General features: G+C 42.5%; 1 pseudogene; it reads right to left on the bottom strand.

The window, feature by feature from the left end:
- Positions 1–12,287: 12,287 nt before the first annotated feature.
- On the bottom strand, positions 12,288–13,644 carry LOC111821476 (zinc finger protein 614-like; annotated as a pseudogene).
- Between the last annotated feature and the right edge of the window lie 647 nt (positions 13,645–14,291).

The raw sequence follows: 14,291 nt of genomic DNA, 5'->3' as shown, positions 1-14,291 counted from the left end.
AGAGAAATGATGATAGCCAAGTCCTGGAACCTCCTCCCCTCTCCTTCACTTGATCTGTCTTGGTCCTGGAGAGCCAGAACCTGTGGGCTGAAGAGCAAATTGACTTTGAGTATACATTCCTTCTAGGCCCAGATGCTGCCACAGCTGCTGTGCACTCACCTTAAAGACCCTGATATTTCTAACTGTCTCTTTATTTGGTGCCCCAGAGTCTTTCACACCGTGGGTCAATAAAACAAGATTCTCAACATATAAATGTATGCTTTCTGTGAAGCTGAAGTAGCAGGGCTATGAAAGGGCAGGTGGGAAAACAGAACTAGCACAGCATGATGCCCCAGAGGCAGGTGAATTCTCATAAATCAATTTTAGGAAACAGGACATACAGAAGGTTTCAAGCATTTGAACTTTTTATCTTTTAAAAGCATGTGTGGAGGGGGAAAAAAAAAAAAAAAAAGCATGTGTGCCCATGCACTACTTCAAGTCTTATATACCCAATAGGTACACACACCTCAGTTTGAAAAGCAATATTACTAATCAAATCACAGGGACTGCCTTATTTGTTTTCACATTACAACACACTTTATTATGCTTTATAAAGTATATCATTATTTCCAGGAATTTCAACATCAGGAAGCTAAAGCTTAAGGATTAAGCATCTTTCCTAGGAACACACTCTACTTGAAATTTGAATCCAAGTCTGCCTGTCTCCAATTATATGACCTTAAACATGGTTGTATTCCCTTCACCAGATACCCTCTCTCATGATAAAACTTAGCTCTCTTTACTACAGTCTTTAAGTAGTTTACTACACAGAGAATCCCATGGTGAATGGCCATATAGTCACACAGGCATAACCTGAATATCTGAAATCAGTTTTTTAAAAAGTAATTTATTTTTTGTTGTTTTTGTTGAGAATATACATACAAAAACATACACCAATTCAAGTTTCTACAAGTACCTTCAGTGAAATTGATCACATTCTTCAAGCTGTGTAATCATTCTCACCCTCATTTTCTGAGTTGTTCCTCCCTCATTAACAAACTCACTGCCCCCAAAGGTTCCTATCAAATCTTTCAAGTTGCTGGTGTCAGTTTAATCCCATATAGATAGATCTTAAAAGAGCATAATGCTCAAGGCAGACATTCTTTACTGTTGTTGTTGTTGTCAGGTACTATCGAGTCGCTTCCGACTCATAGCGACCCTAGGTACAAGACAAAGAAATACTGCCTGGTCCTGCGTCATCCTCACAATCATTGCTATGTCTGAGCCCACTGTTGCAGTCACTGTGTCAATCTATCACATTCTTTACTAGTTAAGCTAAACTATTGTTTGGTTTTAAGAAGACTTAAGAGGCTATTTTTGGCTTAAGGTTTTGTGGTACATTGGATATCTTTTATATAACCTTTCTCGCCATGGTCTTGTAATTCCTGACAAATGACTGGGTGGGACTACACAAAGTGCTTGTGGCCCACCAACGGGATTGGACAGCATTACTAATAATGCAAATAAGGTACATGGAACCCCTGTGGAGGTGGGACCATGCAAATAAGATGTATGGAACCCTAATGAGAGGACTGGTCAGTTTTGCCATCCTGCTAAGCTTAAAGGGAGTCAATCCCAGAAGTGAAAGGGGGGACCTCACTACCATCAAGAAAGAAGGCAAGGAGTGGAGCTCATCCTTTGGTCCTGGGGTCCCTGCACTGAGAACCTCCTAGATCCAGGAGAGAGAGACAGCTGTTAACACCAGAGAGGGTGCAAGATGGCGAGAAGAAGCGGCAGAAAAATGGCAGCAGCAGAACCAGAAGACTGGCAAGAGACCACACGGTGGGCTTCCTGTCCCACCAAGCAAGGCAGCTACAGTGGGCATGCAAACTCACAGAGAGAGCTGAGACCCTTCAGGCAGGAGGCTTTCTGGCAGAGTAGGTGCCTCTGGGCACTTATCAGCAGAGCTAAAGATGTTTGTAATGCTTGCCTGAGCAGGGCAGAGATCAGGCCCTAGTGGGACTGAGGGCTGAGGGCCAAGAAAGGAGGCCTGTCTTGAGGGGGTTGAGAGGAGGCTTGTCACAAGAGAGCTGAGAGGAGGTCTGTCCTAGTTTTCTACCCCAGAGGGTTTGTTACCTTTATCCAGGTTGATTGACATTTCCTGGGTAAGTTGTAAAAAATTTGTTTTGATACTTTCTACTTGGCCCTGGGCAGCAGCCTGCCCTGTGGTTGGTATGCACCTTCCAATGACTGGACAATAGACCATGCAACAGATGTGAGCTGCAGCTTGTCTGTGCCTATCATGCAAATAAAGAGTCTGTGGCCTACCAAAAAGGGATTGGTCAGTTTGTGGCCTTGGTAGGAGGGCCATGCCTTGAAACTGATGAGGAGTTTGTAGATATAAGCAGCCAGCTCCACAGAAGTTTCTCAGACAGAAAGAAGCAAGAAGAAAAGCAACAGGAAGAAACAGAAGGAAGAAAGCAGAAAGAAAGGCAGAGAGATAGACAGGAGATGAAGGACCTCCTAAAAGAGCTGTAACACTGATCAAAAGCTGTTACACTGAAGACAGTGAGAGGCCCAAAAGGAGCCCAGCAGCAGAGCCAGTGGTGACAGGACCTGAAGGGGCCCAGCTGTAAAGCCAGTAGTAACAGACAGCAGAGCCAAGAGGAGCCTTTCCCAAGGAGCCTGTCCTCAGGAGTACAAAAGGAGGCCAGTCCTGAGAGAGAAAGAGGGAGAGAGACTTGTATGGCCGAGAGGAGCCAAGAGCTCTCCTGCACTGAAGGATGAACACTTTGCCTGCATGCTTCCTGATCTTGACCCTGAGTTGTAGCCTACTGACCCTGATGCTGAGTTGTACTCTGGTCATTAATAAACCACTAAACTGTAAGCATGGTCTGTGAGTTCTGTGTGACCACTGCAACGGATTATTGAACCCAGAAGAGAAGTAAGGGTGCCATGGGAGGGATGGCTGGTGTCAGAATTGGTAAAGAGTTTGGAGAGTGGAGGTATGTCTGACCTCCACCTCACAGGGATCGGTCTTGGACTGATCTTGATTTGCATTATCCTCCTTAAAGTTAAACAGGTTCTGACAATGCTACTCTTACTACTCCCACTCCAACTGTACAGGCATGAAACAATTTCTCTCTCAAAGCCCCCAGAAGGAGTCAACACTGCCATAATCTTGATTCAAATTTGTAATCTTGTACAAATGGCATAGGGGTGGTGTCTGACCTCTTCTCTCTTCACAAAGGGGAAGAAGAACCAAGATCAACAGCCCAAGGCTGATCCCTATGAGGCAGAGATCAGACATGCCTCCTCTCTCTACCATCTTTAACAATTCTGACACAAATAGTCCCTTCCACAGCACTCTCTACTTCTCTGCTAGGTTTGATAATTCATTGCAATGGCCACACAGACTCACAGACAATACTTACAATTATGGGATTTATTATGGAAGTAACAGGTTACAATTCAGGCTCAGGAACACTCATGATACAGTTCTTTGATTAGGATAGACTCTTTTCAGCTGTGCTCACAGGCAAACCTCTCTCTGGCCATAGGCCTCTGCTCTGCTCAGGCAAGTTGTTACAAAGCTCTTTTAGCCCCTGCCAATAAGTGCTCAGAGGCACCCCACTCCACCAGTAAGCCTTGGCCCAAAGGCACTCAGTTTTCTCGCTCCGTGGGCTGGGAAGACCACTGTGTGGTCTCCTGCTGATCTCTCCTACCGCCACTTCTTGCCATCTTCAGGGTTACAGCTCTCTCTCTTGGTCTCCTGGTTCCAGGAACTTCTCAGTGCAAGGATCCTGAGTGCAAAGGACCTGTTCTCTGCTACTGGCTATTCTTCCTCGGTGGTGGTAGGATCCTCTCTCTGCTCTGGAATTGGCTCTCTTTTAAGGCAAAACTGACCAGTCCCCTTAGTGGGACTTATTTGCACAGTCCTCGCAATCACTTGGGTGGGAGTTACGTGACCATGGCGAGAAAGGCCACACGAAAATGATCCATCATGCTGCAAGTCTTCAAAACTGTGAGAAATAAATTTCTGTTCTTTAAAGCCACCCATTTTTTGGTATTTGTTATGGCAAGCCTAGTAAACCAGACAAAAAGAAAATTATATAAATGTTTCTTGAATTTATTTGAATTATGTAAATAACACACAAAAAAGACTAAAATGGAAATACACTAAAATTCTGGCAAAGGCTATCTTTTGCAAACAATATTTGGTGTGATATAGATGTTGTTTTACTTGAGTCAGACTAAACCTACAAGGAAATGTCCAAAGAGAATATGCAGCAAATTTGTAAGAGGAAGGACAAAAACTCCATCTTTTAATAGAAACAGATGTATTTAGTCCTTATCTCCTCCAAAATTTTCAATTCTACAGTGACAAAAACAGCATACAATGGGGAACATAACCCACATTTGAATATGAGTGCTTGAAAAGGGAACTAATTGGCCTTGATGTGACATCACTATTGGCCCTAAACGAATTAAAAGGTTTATGAAGAAATTCTATGAGCAAATCTATGCCAAAAAATTATACTACTTCCAAGAAATGAACAAATGCCTAGAAAGAGACAAATTAGCAAAATTCAAGAAGTAAAAAAATTTTTGAAGGATAATATATCATGACCAATAAATATATCCTTGCATTTCTCCAGTAATGTAACATTTTAGTTTAACATTCTAAAATGTTAAGACATTATGACAAATGATAAAGAGGCATCAACAAAAGGCTACATGTTTTATGATTTGATTTATATGAAATGTCAAGAAAACGCATATTAATAGAGACAGGAAGAAGATCAGTGGTTATGGGGACTGGGAGTAGGAGTAGAGAATGAGTGCATAGGGGCTCAACAACACTTTTCAGGATCATGGAAATGTTTTAAAAATGGGTTGTAGTGATGGTTGCACAGCTCTATAAACTCAGTGAAATCACTGAAACTTACACTTACACTTGGTCAATTCTGTGGTAAGTAAATTAAACTGCAATGAAACTAAAAAAAAAAAAAGATGCTTTTCTGCAACACAAATCTTAGAAACAGGGAATGAAAAAGCACCATGTTTAATTGCAAAAAGAAGTATAAACATCAAGGAATAAACTTAACAAAAAATATCTGGAATACATAAGAGAAAAGACACAACAAATTTTGAAGTGGAGTGGGAGAATATGGGTAATCAGAAAATCATGTGTTTCTGAAATAATTGAACGCCAGTGCATTACCCGGATTGACACTATTGCAGATATTAAAAATATATATATATATATATAATATTATATGCAAATATGTTCAGGATGAGAAATAAAGCAACACAATCAATTGCTCCTTTTAATACAGATTATCTCAACTTGAAAAAAAGCAGCATAACAAAAAAAAGAAAAAGTTCTCTGGGGATAAGAATACAGGTTGAATGGAGATGTTTTTCCTTGTGTTGGAATGACTCTAAAGGAAATATTCAGAAATACAGTAAACTTGGAAGCAAGAAGAATAAAACTTGCATATTTAATCATAAGCATATGAGTGCATCTGCAGTGCAATGAAATTACTTGATATGGCCCTTCTAGCCAGTTTTTGTGACTCACACACAATAATTGAGTGGGATTATGCAAATAAGGTGTATGGAACCTGTGATGGTTGAGGTTGTATGTCAACTTGGCTGTCATACAGTATTGTGAGGCTGTCCTCCATTTTGTAATCTGACGTAATTATCCTAATTATCCTCTATTTTATGTGTTGTAAATCCTAACCTCTGTAAGTTAATCAAGCAGGGTTAGTGTGGGCGTATCTTGTATCACAGCCTTGTAGGAGGGCGTCACTCAGGTCCTACCTTTACTCAAGTCACACCCTTCCCTGGGGTGTGGCCTGAATCCAGTATATATGTACTGCTCTGACTGGGCTCTCTCTCTCTGCCTATGGATCCTGCGCCCAGCTCATCATTATCTGACCTCCTGTTCTTGGGACTTCAGCTAGCAGCCTGCCATCTGACCTGCTGATTCTGGGTTTTGTTAGTTTTCACAGCCCTGATGGCCAGCAGTCTATCGTCTGACCTGATTTGCGAGCTTTCAAAGCTTTGTGAGGCCAGCAGCCTTGTAGTGTGGCCTGTCAATTTGGGGTCACTGGCCTCTGTGGCCACGAAAGTCAGGAGAAGCCTATGCCTGACCCATGAATTTGGGACTTGCCAGCCTCCATAACTGTGTGAGCCATTTCCTTAGTTCGTGAGTTCTGTGAGATGTTGCCCTGAATTATGGAACCCAAAGACGGAACGGAAAGTACTGAGGGTAGTCAGAGATGATGGAGGGAGTGGGACAGCAATTTGCAAAAGTTGGACGTTTTTAATCTCGTCTCATAGAAACCAGCTTTGGGCTGATCCTTATAAAAAAAAAAAGCATTCATTCAGTATCACTCCAAACCACACTGAATTTTGTGCGGATAATGAGAAGAGTGGTGAGTTCGAAAAAAAACCGCGCAAGGTCAGACCTGAACTTGGAGTGAACTGGATTTGGATGGGTTAGGGAAATGCAGCCTTCATCATGTCAGTTCCCTACATCCTAGGTTTGAGCCTGAACCCGACTTTCCAGCGGCTCTAGTCTTCCACAAACACTGAAGCCCCCCATCAAGTGTCTCTATGACTGAGCCCCCTATTAAATCCCAAACGTGCCCCAAACACAAACCTGGACATCTTCCAACATAAGATTCTTTAACACTGAGCTCCACGTTAAGTCTTGAAAGAGACACCTTGTTCACTGACACACACCTTCCACTCTAGTTCACAACTACTGAGCCCCAAAAGTAGAACGATACACATGGACCCCAAACCCTGGCAGTCCTACCCTCGGTCGTTGATTTTTTTTCAGACTCTTATTAACTGATCACGAAAGTCTCCACTACTAACGCCCAGATTCTCCAATGACTGAACCCGAATGAAAACCCTAAACTACGGTTCTTCACACTTGCTCACGTCTCACCGACCCCACAGAACCCTCACTCAGATCTACTCAGAGAACACGACTCACCTGGTCCCGAATCTCTCTAGACTCCACAAACAGCGACAAAAGGCTTCCAAATGCGGCGCCCTCGCGTCAGAGGAGTCCTAAGCTTTCTCTAGTGATGCCTCGGGCTGGAACGGGTGCGTTCAGCGAGGGCCACTGAGCATTACCGGAAGTCCCAGTCCCCGCTTTATGATGTAACATAACCACGCCCATCATGGCGTTTCTGCCGTAAGCGGCCATAACCGCGATGTGGAAAAAATTGAAAGCACCACTGGGTACCGCGGTACCTTTTTCTCTTCATTACAATGAACTGTCAACATAGCTGTGCTAAGTGTGTATGTTTTCAGAGACCGTTGCCTATCTAAGGCTAACATGGCGCGGGCTGCAGGCAGTCTGCAGACTGAAGAAAAAAGACAAATGGCGACGCCCTTTGTACACATTATAGCTGAGAAAATTGGCAGGGGCCGCACGGGTGCAGCCATCTTGGGGGAAAGCTTGCGTCCGTACGGGCAGAAAAAACGCAATTTGGGGAGCTCAGATCCAGACGGAGAGAGTTTCTGCCTATAGGCTATTTTGGAGGACAAACAAGGTTTGTAGAATCCAGGACGTTACTACAGAGGCGATGGTCACAACGTTGACAAAATCAGTGGACATTTGCAGTCTCACTCAGGTTTGGAGATGGGGAACAGGTAAGGAAGTAGGTTAGTAGGAAGTAAGCGGGAAGGAAGTCAGACATCATTTTTAAAGGGTGGAGCCAATACTGGGGCCAACCCCCCCCCCCAAGAAAAAATTAAATCCGTTGCCATGGAGTCACTTGTGACTCATGGTGACCCTATGTGTTACGAAGTAGAACTGCTGCATAGAGTTTTCTAGGCTGTAATCTTAACAGAAGCAGATCACCAGGTCTTTCTCCCTGGGAGTAGTTGGGTGAGTTCCAGCAGCCAATCTTTCAGCTAGCATCTGAGCATTTAATCGCTGCACCACCAGGGCTCCTTTGCCAGAAAGTATCTGCCCGGAATCCATCCTGTTATTGTGTTGAGGGTTCTGAGGGTAGCACTAATCCAGGCTTTAGGGCACAGATGTTGAAAATTAAGTGCGCATCTGTAAAAAGCTGATAGTAGTAGTATCAGTAGTAGCGTCAGAACATTTATAACTGCAGGGGGATACTAACCAAGATCAGCCCAAAGCTGATTCCGATAAGGTGGAGGTCAGACACATCTCCACTCTCCAACCTTTTACCTACCAATTCTGACAACAGCTGCACTTTACCTCCCTTCAGGGTTCGTTAATCCATTGCAGTGGCCACACAGAACTCACAGACCATACTTACAGTTAAGTGGTTTATTAAGGAACAGGGTTGTGGTGCAGTGTATTATTAATATGGCCTTTCTAACCATAGTCTTTATAGCTCTTGCCAAATGACTGGGTTGGACTATGCAAATGAGGTGCTTGTGGCCCAACAAGGGGATTGGAAAGCTTGCTAATGATGTAAATAAGGTGCATAGCACCCTTGTGGGGGTGGGCCCATGAAAATACGGTGTACAGAACCCTAACAGAGGGATTGATCAGTTTTGCCATCCTGCTAGGCTTAAAGGGTGACATGGAGAGAGAGAGAGGAGATGTAACACGGAAGACAGCAAGAGACCAATGGTGCAGCAGTAGCAAGAGCGATAGCAGCATGAGATGGAACCAGGAGACCAGCATAAGATGGCTGCCACGGGGCCTGCCAACCCATGGATCTAAGAGTTGAACACTCATCCAGAAGGCCCCCAGCAGGGCTCAGCAGCAAAGGGCAAAAAGAAGCTGTCCCAATCAAGGAACTTAGTCATGAGTTGTTCCTGTTACTTCCAAGTTGATCCCAATCCCAATCCCAATCCCAAACTGTACCATTACTTCCCTAAGCAACCACTTAATTTTAAGTACAGTTCATGAGTTCTCTGAGACATTTCATCAAATTGCCAGACCCAGAGATGAGAGGGAGAGTACTAAGGGGAGAGAGAGTAGTTGATGTTAGAGATGATGGAATGGTACAGCAGTTTGGAAAAGTTGGATATTTGGGACACCTTTAACCTCTGCCTCAAAGTAACTAGCTTTGTGCTGATCCTTGTAAATTATTCATTTAAGGGTACAACCTGGGATCAGCATCAACAGGCTACAACTCAGGATCAGGAACGATGCAGGTAGTCTCTTTTTCAGTGCAGGACAGCTCTCTCAGCTCCTCTGGGCTGTGCAGGTCTCTCTCTCTCTCAGGACAGGTCTCCTCTCACTTCCCGCCTCCCCAGGATGGGCTCCGCTTGGCTCCTGCTGGCTCTTTCTGGGGACTTTCGATGTTTTCAGTGTTACAGCCCTTGACTAGTATTATAGCTCTTTTAGGAGGTTCATTACTTCCTTTCTTTCTGCTTTTTTCCTTCTGCTTCTCTTCTTGCTTTCTGAAAAATCTCTGTGGGGCCAGCTGCTTATATCTACAAACTCCTCATCAATTTCAAGGAATGGTCCTTCTACCAGGCCATGAACTGACCAATCTCCTCTCGGAGAGCCACGAATACTTTCATTTGTATGGCAGGTGCAGCTAGGCTACAACTCACCTCATTTGCGTGGTCTATTGACCGACCCTTGCACGGTGCATACCAATCACAGGGCAGGCTGAGCCCAGGGCCAGGCAGAAAATATCAAACCAAGTTGTTTACAACTTACGCAGAAAATGTCAATCAACCTGGGCAAAAGTAACAAACCCTCTGGGGTAGAAAACTAGGGCAAAGGTAACTCCTCAGCGTTTAGGGGAAAAAATCTCTCAAGCTGTTTTTCCACAGAACCAAGGCAAAAGGCCACATAAAGGAACTCATTTCACCACAGCATCAGAAAGCCCTTGTTGCAAATGCAGAGTCCAGGGTCCCAGATCCAGAGGGTCTGGTTTAGGAGGTCTGGGGTATGACTTGAATTTTCATTCTTTTACAAGCTCCTCAGAGAATCCTGAGGCGGGAAGCCCACAGACAGTGCTTAGAAAGAGTCCTGTAATGTTCTCTGCTTCCAAATATTATGCTGGCTCATTCCACTCAGTACACTTTGGTCTTGACTCAAATTACATCTGCCTAGAAAAGTTTCTCCTGAAAACTCTTACTAAAATAGTTCCTGCATTAGTATGTCTATGCTCACTATACTTTCTATTTCATGAGTATCATAACAGAGATTCTGTTGTTATTGTTAGCGACCATAGAGTCGATTCCAACTCATGATGACTCCATGTGTAGAGAGTGAAACTGCTTTATAGGGTTTTCAAGGCTGTGAACATTCAGAGCAGATCGCCAGGCCTATCTTCTGAGGTGCCACCAACCCTTCAGCTAATAGTTGAGCGCTTAACCATTTGTGCCACCTAGTGAATCCTGGAGATTCTATTATGTATCTATTTTATTCAGTCTCCTTCACCACAATTTAAGCTCCATAAAGGCCATCACTTTGCTGTTTTGTACCCCACTGTATTCCCATTGTCTACGAACTGCCTGACACAGTGTGGTGTTCAAAAATATACTTTTGAATGAGTGAATTACCTGTTAAGCCAGAGTTGGGGATTGAATTCTGTTACAGCCATTTCCATTTCTTTCGCTATAAGCAAGACTCACCAGTTGTAACCCAGATAGAATATCCTTATTGGATGAAAGGAAATGACTCTGGATAAGGAAGAGAGAAAAAAGAGTCCCATTCCTAGGAAACTGAGAAGGAATGAGGGTGGTAAAAGTAATCATGTTGGTACTCAGTAGGTGACAGAGAAACCTGCATCTCTGAAAAGTTGAGAATTTTAAAGGTTATAGACCTACTAATATAAGGGTCCTTCTCCAAGACATCAGCAAAGGGTTTATACCTCTCATACTGTGGGGTTTACATTAACTTTACCCAAAGAATTTGGTCTTTGTCATTGGTTCCTGAGAGATAACCTCTAAAACCTTGGAATTTCCCCATGACTGAAGTATCTTTGTTACCTCAGAGAACTCCAGGTTTATGTTACTGAGGTGACACCTGTAGGGGACTGACCAGGCTAGAAAGATCACCTTGTAATAACATCGGAGCTAGGGGAAAGGATAATGATTCAGTCAATCACACCTACATAATGAGGCTCTGGACACAGAAGCTCCATGTGCTTCCTGATTGGTGAAAGACAGCAATGCACATGAGAGGGTAGTGAGTCCCTTTTTGGGACATAGAAACAGTGAGTTGGTAACTTTCCTAGATCTCTCCCTATGTGTCTCTTCATTTGTATCCTTTGTGCTACAATAAAACTGTAAGCACGGGGCTTTCCATGAGTTCTGTGTCATTCTAGGGAATTATCAAACCCACAGGAGTAGTGTGAGTCTGTAGATCAGAAATGAGGGAGGCTAGGAACCCCAGAGCTTGCAGCTGGTATCCTGAAGGGATAGAGGGAACCCCCAAATTTACAGCCAGCAGGTTAGAAATGAGGGTGTTGTGGGGAATCCCAAGCTGCAGCTGGCATCTGAGGTGTTGTACAGACTTGGCAGCCTGGAGGATAGTGTCCTTTAACTTGTGAGGTTTGACCTAACTCTGGATGGTTTAGGCCAGAGAAGGAAGTGCTGCATGTAGAGCTGGTGTGAGCACAGAAGTGGCAGAAAAGAAGGGATTTGATTTTTCCATGCACATGCTGTCCTCCATTCTTTGATAATGAAGTTACTTTTTTCTTTTTAATTTGGCTTATTCCGGGGATTCAATTTTTCTGACCTGTCCTTTTCATATTTAGGCAGACATCAGTCTCTTTTCAGGGAAGTTTTTGTGACAATTCAAATCGTTAGAACTACTCATTCCCTTCAAGGAAAAAACAATTTTTCATTGATTAGTCCCTTGGCTCATTGATTCACCTTCATTCATCTTTCAAGTCAACATATAATCATTTTCTATTTTGCCCTGTGCTAGGGAATATACAATATATAAACCATTAAAGAATTTATAATCTACTTATAGAGATAAGACATAAACATTAAAAAAGTACCCATACTATTATTTATTTAGGTAACAATACAAGCAGTTCTATTTCCCTTGTACTTCCCTTGTTCATCAGTATCTTGACTGAACTTATATTTTTGTCTAGTGTGCAATCTCATTTTTAACCAAGTTGGACAAATGAAAGATTACCACAATGGCTGAATCCACAGGGTTTTTTCCTTCTGAATTCTCTGATATACACTAAGCAATCATGGTGAAGGCTTTCCCATGTTAACTGCATTCATACAGTTTGTTCCTGTGTCAAGCGCCTGATGGGTAATCAGACCAATTCTGTGCTTATAAGATTTGCCATACTTAGTGCAAAGAAATTCTATCCAGTGTGAAATCTCTGATGTCGTATGAGGCATGTTTTCTTCCTGAAAGCTTTACTACATTCATTGCATTGTTAGGGTTTCTCTCCATTATGAGTTTGCTGATGTACAAGGAGATTTCTCTTCGAGGAGAAGCCTTTTCCACATGAACTGCATATAAAGGGTTTCTCCCCTGTATGAGTTCGTTGATGTACGATTAGACGGCTTTTCACAGTGAAGCCTTTGCCACATTCTTTGCATTCATAGGGTTTCTCTCCAGTATGAATTTGTTGCTGGTCAGTGAGTTCGTGCTTCATGGTAAAACCTTTTCCACATTCAGTACTTATATGGGATTTTTCTACAGTATGAGTTTGGTGATGTATGATGAGATAGCATTTCATGGTGAAACCTTTCCCGCATTCACTGCACATAAAAGGTTTCTTTCCAGTATGAGTTCGCTGATGTGCAATAAGATTGCTCTTGAAGGCAAAACCTTTTCCACATTCACTGCATATATAAGGTTTCTCTCCAGTATGAGTTCTCTGATGTACACTAAGATTGCTCTTGAAGGAAAAACCTTTCCCACATTCACTGCATCTGTAGGGTTTCTCGCCTGTATGAGTTCGCTGATGTTCATTCAGACGGCTCTTCATGGTGAAACCTTTTCCACAATCATTGCATATATAGGGTTTCTCTCCTGTGTGGTTTCGCTGATGTATGATGACATAGAGCTTCGTGGTGAAGACTTTCCCACATTCACTGCATATGTAGGGCTTCTCTCCAGTATGAATTCATTCGCTCACATATGACGAGCATGCTCTTCCCAGTGAAGCCTTTTCCACATTCACTACATACATAGGATTCCTCTCCTGTATGAGTTCGCTGATGTACGATGAGATTACCCTTCCAGTGGAAATCTTCCACAGTCATTGCACATTGCATATATAGGGTTTCTCTCCAGTATGAATTTGCTGATGTTGGATCAGATCACTCTTTATGGTGAAGACCTTTCCACAATCACTGCATATATAGGATTTCTCTCTTTTATGCATTTTCTGATGTTCATTGAGCCTGGACTTTCTGGAGAATGCTTTCCCACACGTACTGCATCTGTAAGGTTTCTATCCTATATGAACTCTTTGATGATCAGTGAGCTGAGACTTCTTCGTGAAGGCTTTCCCACATTCGCTGCATATGTGGGCTTTCTCTATTTTGTAAAGTCTGTGACGCTTAATTACTTGGGACTTAGTGCTGATGAGTTTTGTACTTACAGGAAATTTAAGTTCAGAATGAAATTTCCCATGATTACCAGGCAGAAATGATTTCCCACCTCCATTAAATTTAGCAGAGTTCTTAATCTCATAGCTCTTTTTCTGGTTGGCTAAACTTAAATTTTATTTCAAAGTTTTTATATATGACTCAAATATGTCATGATTTTGCCTAAAAGAAAAATGAATTTTGCTATGACGAACAATATTTTCCAATGCATTATGCTCATGGTGTTGTTCAATATACTTCAGCATTCCTTGATTTTCCAAGAGACTTTGCAGATAATCACCAACCTTGCAGGTTTCTAGGAAAAGAACAATGAATCCCTTCATAATCTTATTTGAAATAAAAACTTCCTTGGTGTGAAACAGGTCTTTAGTAAAAACAATATAAAGGAAACTACATGTATGAATGTTCCTTATCTCTTCCACATTGGTAATAACACAATGATATAAAGAAACTAAAAAATAAAAGCAGATAGTGTACAAATAAGGTTAAGTAATTGACAATTTATACAGATTTGGCTGGTTTCTAAATTGGACATTACAAAACACACAGACATAGAAAACTACAGGCTGATGTGCTGAATGAATGAATGTGACAGCAAGAAGGGGGAGGGGATTTTAATGAAAGCATGTCATGTTAGCAGCAAAGCACAGAGTTTAGAGGAACACACTCTACAGAACTTGGAGAAATACCAAACCACAGAGGTGGAGGAGACAAATGATCCAAAATGATGAGGGCTGCATTAATTA

This window comes from Trichechus manatus, unplaced genomic scaffold, assembly GCF_000243295.1.
Source record: "Trichechus manatus latirostris isolate Lorelei unplaced genomic scaffold, TriManLat1.0 scaffold00087, whole genome shotgun sequence".
In the NCBI taxonomy this organism is placed as follows: domain Eukaryota; kingdom Metazoa; phylum Chordata; class Mammalia; order Sirenia; family Trichechidae; genus Trichechus; species Trichechus manatus.
This window is presented reverse-complemented; position numbering and strand designations above follow the sequence as displayed.